The sequence below is a fragment of the Cannabis sativa genome, chromosome 4, assembly GCF_029168945.1.
Source record: "Cannabis sativa cultivar Pink pepper isolate KNU-18-1 chromosome 4, ASM2916894v1, whole genome shotgun sequence".
NCBI classification, from domain to species: Eukaryota; Viridiplantae; Streptophyta; class Magnoliopsida; order Rosales; family Cannabaceae; genus Cannabis; species Cannabis sativa.
Genome location: NC_083604.1, coordinates 17,018,522 through 17,025,740, shown reverse-complemented (window position 1 = coordinate 17,025,740; position 7,219 = coordinate 17,018,522).

Genomic DNA, 7,219 nt, shown 5'->3' with positions numbered 1-7,219 from the left:
ATTGAGCTTGAGAGATCCCACTGGCGGAGGCTCCCAAACCAGAAGGTCTCCGTCTGAGGTAGATTGGGAGTGGTTCCACCGTTTGTCCTGAGCTGCTTGATAAAATGCCAAATAATCCTGAGCTTCTTGTTCAATGGTCTCCGGTCTTGAAACTTGGTTCCTGAAAACAGATGCATTTCTTGCATTCCAGCACTTCCAAAGCATACAAAGAAATAGGTTAAACTCATCTTTGGAAAAATTAAACTGCATTAATAACAAAATGTCTAAAATATTCATGTGTTTGGTTGTTTTAATGATAGAGATGAAAATTGTACCTGACCAAGCCTTTTTCATTTCCTGACACTCGAACAAAGCATGCTGCACTGACTCAAAACAGAGAGAACACCTAGGACAAATGGGGGAGCTAATACAATGCCTATGGAAAAGATTGTTTGTAGTAGGAAGGGAGTGTTGAGTCAGCCTGTAAACGAAATGTCTAATTTTAGGAGGTATGGGGAGACTCCAGAGGGATTTCCACCAACGGGTGAGGGTTTCTGTATTTGAGGAAGAAGGTTGAGCCCTGTTAATTGCTTGTTTGGCAACATGGTACCGTGTTTTAACCGAGTAATGACCGGAAGTGGAGTGCTGCCAGAAGTAGGTGTCAGGTTTGGAAGGATCAGGGGGAGGGAGGGACAGAATATCATTAACGGTGTCCTGCTGGAAGTAGGCTCGAAGAAGGGGTATATTCCAATCCCCGTTGGGGAGAAGGAGAGTGGATACACGGGTCAGGGGGGGTGGGACATGAGAGGGAAAAATTCGATGGTTGGGAATCCACGGATCAAAGATGCTGGTGTTAGCCCCATTTCCAATTCTTTTGCAAAGACCCAATTTGAGAAGGGATTTTCCCCAATGAATGCTTCGCCAAACATACGAGGGATAATGGCCCAGAGAGGAGTCTAAAAAAGAGGTTCTAGGAAAGTACTTGGCCTTAAAGAGCTGAGTAAGCAGTTGCGACTGATTGGTGTGAATTCTCCAAGCCTGCTTGGCAAGCATCGCTTGATTGAAAGGCTTGAGAGATCGAAAGCCTAAGCCCCCCATACTTTTAGAGTTACATAGTGACTTCCAACTCTTCCAATGAAGTTTATGTTTACCGTCCGCTATGCCCCACCAGAAGTTGGCCATTTCTTTCTCAACAAAGTTGCAGAAAGAGTCAGGCAGTTTAAACACAGACATAGCATAGCTGGGGATAGCCTGAATCACCGCTTTAAGGAGAATTTCCTTCCCCCCTTTTGATAAGAATTTACCATTCCATTTTGACAGGTAAGACCATATGCGATCCTTAAGGGAGTTGAAAGACGAGCTTTTGGATCGACCAAAACATTGGGGCAGTCCGAGATATTTGTCAAGGTGGTTTGTCATGGGGATTTGCATATAGTCTTGGATAAGAGTTTGGTAAGTGAGGCTTGTATTTGGGGAGAAAAACAATGAGGACTTCTGGAAATTTACTTGTTGGCCAGAGATGCATTGGTATTGGTCAAGGGCTTCTTTTATAGCATTACAAGCTTGGATGTTTGATTTGCAAAACAGAATGCTATCGTCCGCAAACAAGAGGTGGGAAATCTTAGGGGCTGAGCGGGTTATCCTTATGCCAAATGCTTCATCCCGTCGCTCCACTCTTTTTAGAATGGTTGAGAGGCCCTCAGCACAGATGAGAAAGAGATATGGGGAAAGTGGATCCCCTTGCCTGATTCCTCGCGATGGGGTGACAAGCCCCAGGGCCTGGCCATTGATGTTGAATTTGAAAGTGGCAGTGGTAATACATGCCATGACCAACTTGATGAATCTGCTAGGAAACTGAAATTTCTGCATCATTTTATGGAGAAATTTCCATTCCACTCGGTCAAAAGCCTTGGCCATGTCGAGCTTAACCGCCATCCAACTTTCCTTTCCTTGCTTTTTATTATTAATGGAGTGCAGTATTTCCTGCGCCATAAGAATGTTATCCGAGATCAGGCGGCCTTTGAGGAAAGCACTTTGGTTTGGGGAAATCAAAGGACCGAGAATAATCTTAAGCCTATTAGCCAAGACTTTCGAAATGATTTTGTAGATAGTTGTGCAAAGGCTAATAGGGCGATAGTCTTTCAGGGAGATAGGCTTTTTAACCTTGGGGATCAAGGTAATCAGGGTGGAATTGAAGGGAGAGATATCAGCATCATTGTTTAAGACATTGAGAATTGCTTCAGTGACATCTTTACCCACAACACTCCAATTCTTTTGGTAGAACTTGTTGTTAAACCCATCTATACCAGGAGCTTTGTCAGGACCCATTTGGAAGAGAGCTTTCTCAACTTCAGAGGGGGAGAAGGCGTCCTCAAGCAAATGGTAATGGGATGGCTCAGGCAGAGGAAGAGGGTCAGAGAGCGCCGCCTCTATATCCAACTCATGGGGGGATTGAGACGTGAATAAGTTGGAGTAAAACGCTTGGATGAGAGATAGTATGGACTGTGGATCCTGGCAAACAGTTCCATCCTCAGCAGTAAGAGAAGCAATATGATTACTTCTCTTCCTGTTTGAAGCAAACTTATGGAAAAAGCGAGTATTCTTATCCCCTGATTGAAGCCATTGAATTCGCGATCGCTGCTTCCAGTAAGTTTCCTCTTTTAGCAAGAGAGAATCAAGATTAGCTTGAAGAGTCTTTTGGCGATAATAGGATTCCGAAGACATGTCCTCAGTCTTCCTAGCCTGCTCAAGGGCCTGATGAGCCTGCTTAATCCTATTCTGAAACCCAAAGAAAGCCTTATGTTTCCAAGACGAAAGAAAGGTGGAACAATTAGATTGCTTTTTGAGAAGAACAGAGGAAGGGTCATTGCTAGGAGGATTGGAAGACCAAGCTTCCAAGATGACATCATTCCAATGTGGCTCTGAAAGCCACACATTTTCGAAAAGGAAACGCTTGTCTTTTCTCCTAGGACAACGAGAGTGGGAATTTGGATTGAGGGAAAGTTGAATGGCTCTATGATCAGAGCCGAAAAAGTCAAGGTGATTTAAAGTACTGTGTGGGAACTGGCACTGCCAGAAACTGTTGCCAATAGCCCAATCTAGGCGCTCTAAGGTTCTACGATTGCCTTGGCTGTTGTTGGTCCAGGTTAGGGCCGGTCCAGTAGGCTGCAAAACTTGAAAATCGTATTTGTTTATAAAAGAACGAAAAAGAGGGGAGGGGCCATGGCCTAAGTTTCTGCTAGATTTGTCCTCCCAAGTTAAGAAGTCATTGAAATCGCCTAACACACACCAAGGGACAGAAATACAAGAGAGTCCAATCCTGGATAATAACTCCCAGGTTAGGGATCTATTAGCAGGATTAGGAGCCCCATAAAAAGCAGTAAAATTGAAATTTGAAAAACTATCAGACGAGATAAAACAGTGAATATGATTAAGAGAGTAGTTAATAATAGTTACATCCAAATCCGAAGTCCACAAAAGGAAAAGTCCCCCGCTTAAACCAACACGGGGGACTTCAAAACCAAAATCAAAACCTAGCTTAGCCTTAAAACTATCAACAGAGTTCTTACACAATTTAGTTTCAATAACAAAAAGTAAAGATGGCTTATACAATCTAACAAGAAGGGAGAGATTTCGGAATGCTCGGTCACTCCCCAGCCCCCGAGCATTCCAGCTGATGAAACTCATTCCTCCTGGCAGGCCTGTGAGTTCACAGGGCCTGCCTCATCACTTGAAACAACCTCGACAACATCCTGTCCCGAGTGAGGTCTATGTCTTTTCAGCATTTCCCTCTGCTCATTCCCCACCGTAGTCAGCTGCCTTTTGAATCCACTCGAGGGAGTGGATTGGTTCTTCTTCTGGGGTGGCCGACGGGGTGGCACATCATTGCTGCCAATAGCAAACGCCAGAGTTGAGGGAATGTCCGCCATGTGGCCAACAGGAGTCGGGTCCAGTTGGGCAGTGGAAGTTGAGATCATTAATGGGGCTGGAAGTTGGCTAGAGGATGGGGAGGATGAACCTCGGGACCCTGGATTAGAGGACTGCTGAGGTGAGACAGAGCATGATAAATTACCACCAGTAGCCACTGATAACAAGGCAGCAAAGTTTGGCCCTTGGGGGGCAATGGAGTGGAGTTGTCCAGGGGGAACAAAGGAAAGGTTGGATCCTAAGTTGGATGGCCCAGCTCCTTGATCTCCAAGTGGGGGAGTTCCCAGGTTTTGGCTAGAGCTTAGAAATAGACCTGCGGCATCAGCATAATTAGTGTGGTTGTTGTGGAAAGAGAAGTCCTGGTTCAGGACTTGACCCCGTGGATGGTTGATTGGTATGAGGTTGGTAGTTTGGTAGGTTGTTGGGGCATTTGGGAGGGATACTATGGTTGGCGAGTTGATGATAAGAGGGTTGGGGAGTATTCCGAAGGGGCCATGGTTAGGGCGAGATGTGCCTCTCAAGACATTTTCATAGGGGAGAGGTGGTGGTTGGGTAGACTCATCCGAGGCTCGCATGTATTCAGTGCAGGAGGGGTAAGAGTGTCCTAAACGGCCACAATAGTAGCAGTGATCAGGAATGTCCTCGTATTTCAACTCGAGCCAGGTTGGGGAGGCTAAACCCGGGAAAACAATTGGGATACCCCGAGGTAAAGGCTTAGTCACATCAAACATGATACGAACCCGCATATAGGAGCCCCAAGTTTCAAGTAGGGAGGGCTGGTGGATTTCAAGGAGGGTGCCAGTGATTTGGCCCAGCAACTTGGCAAGGGAGATGGACCTTCGTGAAAAGGGTATGTTGTGAACTTGTACCCAGAAGGGTATTTTCCTCATAGTATCTGGGGATAAGGTAGAGTCTGTGTCAGGAATCTCCAGCAGGATGGGACATTTATCGAAAGTCCAAGGTTGATTGAGAATGGTTCTGCGCCTATCACCCTCGCAGTGAAACGCTGCAAGGTACAAGTTTGAGTTGGGTGACCTTTCTTTGACACTCACTGGGAAACGTCCTTTCCAGTGTTTTTCCAGGTAGTTTTTGAGGGCATTGTGGTTAAAGTTCTTTGTGGTGAAGAGGGTGGCCATGAGATGAAACTGGGGTGGGGCTGGTGGAAGTCCCTCATTTGGGTCGACATGCTCGGCGAGAGAGTGGATTGTGTTTTCAGTATCAGTGAGATGAAGGGCTGCAGAGAAAGATTTAGCTAAGTCTTCCATTTTTAGAAATAAAGGGACAAACGAGTACAGCGGGGAAGGATAATGCACAAAAGGGGTTAGCTTCCTTAAACCTAGAACTGATCTTAAATAGGAAACAAAACACAGAGCAATTAAGAATCTACCAGATAGATCCCCTAAATCTAGAGATGTACTCGAGTGAAACAGGGAGAATAAGAGACAAATTATTAAATACCGTATCAAAGGATTATCCAAATCCATCCACTGACCAGGTTGGTAGAAAGAGCAATTAAGACTATAACCCCTAAGAGAACTGGAATAGGCAGTTATAATTAAGTGAAAATAGGGATCATAATGAGATTTGTTCAGAGAGGGGATCAAACCTGTAAGGGATACATTAATGGCTGGGCACGCTTTCTCCCAAATCGTCAGCATGGTTGACGATTCCGATCCCAGCTGAGAGAAGGCTGATGGATGGCTGTCAATCGCCATTAATGTTGAACCACCACGACACGGAGACGGGTGGGAAAAAGATTTTTGAGATTCATCACTACTCTGAAAATTTGAGGAGGAAGAAGACGAAATCTGGACAGCCAGCATGCTTGTTGAGAGACGGAGAGGACGAAGGCCTTGGTCAGAGAGAGAGTTTGTCATTGAAATATTATATTCGTTCAAATATAAACTTAGGTGCGATATTATTTTCACACTTCTATTAAATTAGTTCTATAATTATATACCGGTATCATGTATTATTATCTAGGATAACCTTATTTATATTATTATTATTTAGGTACGCTTGGTAATATTTTTTTAATTAGTTTTTATTAAAAGTAAAAATATTTTTTTAAAAAAATTATATAAAATTGTTTCTACTTTTTAATTTTTCAATTGAGAATTAAACTTTTAAAAAATTAAAAAAAAAAATTACTTTCCAAAATTGTTTACAGTTTTTTTTGTTTAATTAATATTTTAGATTCCAATTCTAACCTGGACTTTAAGACATGAACTCCGGTCCCAGATCCGGACCACAGTCCCTACCTCATACCCGGATCTAGATCAGACTTAAATAAAATCAAAAAATAAAAATACAAATAAAAATTATAAAGCACATTTTTTATTTTTAATTTTTAAAATTAACAAATAAAAATAATTAGAAGATATATTTTTATTTTTAAAAAATATAAATTTTACTTTCATTTATAATTAAAAAATTAAAAAACAAAAATATTATTAAAGGTCTTTTTATTGATTAACCATATTTTATTATTTTTTATTATATAATAATTAGGTTTCACCAACTAACTCATCAATATATGTGTAAGAGGCCAATTAAAGTTCCACAACTTCCAACACAGGAAAGGTAATGCATATCTTAATGCATATCTTACCTATATTAAAATAGCTAATAAATGTCCTTTTAAAAAAGAGCATTGTTATTAGGCACCAATAGTACCTAATATCTTCTCGACATGTCACATTACGATTAGCTAACGATACTTCCTAAAAACTATTATATTAAATTATATGAGACCCAATACTTAATTGGATCAATATCAATATTGACACATAAAAGGGTGTTAAGCACCACTGGTGCCCTTTAGCATTTCTCTTTAAAAAATTAAAAACTAGTAAATGACGAGCACTTCTAGGAGGATATCACGGTACTTAGTACCATAACAAAGTATCATCTTATAATTAGTTAGCGAGATTTTATAATGTTTATTAAAAAAAAAATAAGTAAGACACGATATTGTATTACACTAATAAGAATATTAAAAGTAAAACAAAATATATTCTGAAAATTATTCTAATTTAAGTTGGTCTGAAATTAACAAATTTCTGACTTAAATATGATTTTCTATTTAATTAAATTTATTAAAATAGAAACAAACAATTAATTAATATCTAAGAAAATATTTTAATATCAACTTAATTAATTATTAATTAAGTACTTTAAACAAAATCAACTTAATTATTAATTCTAATTTAATATCTAAGAAAATATTTTAAGTTGGTTTAAAATAAAAAAAAATCAACTTAAATATATTTTCTATTTAATTAAATATCTTGGTAGAAATAAATAATTAAGT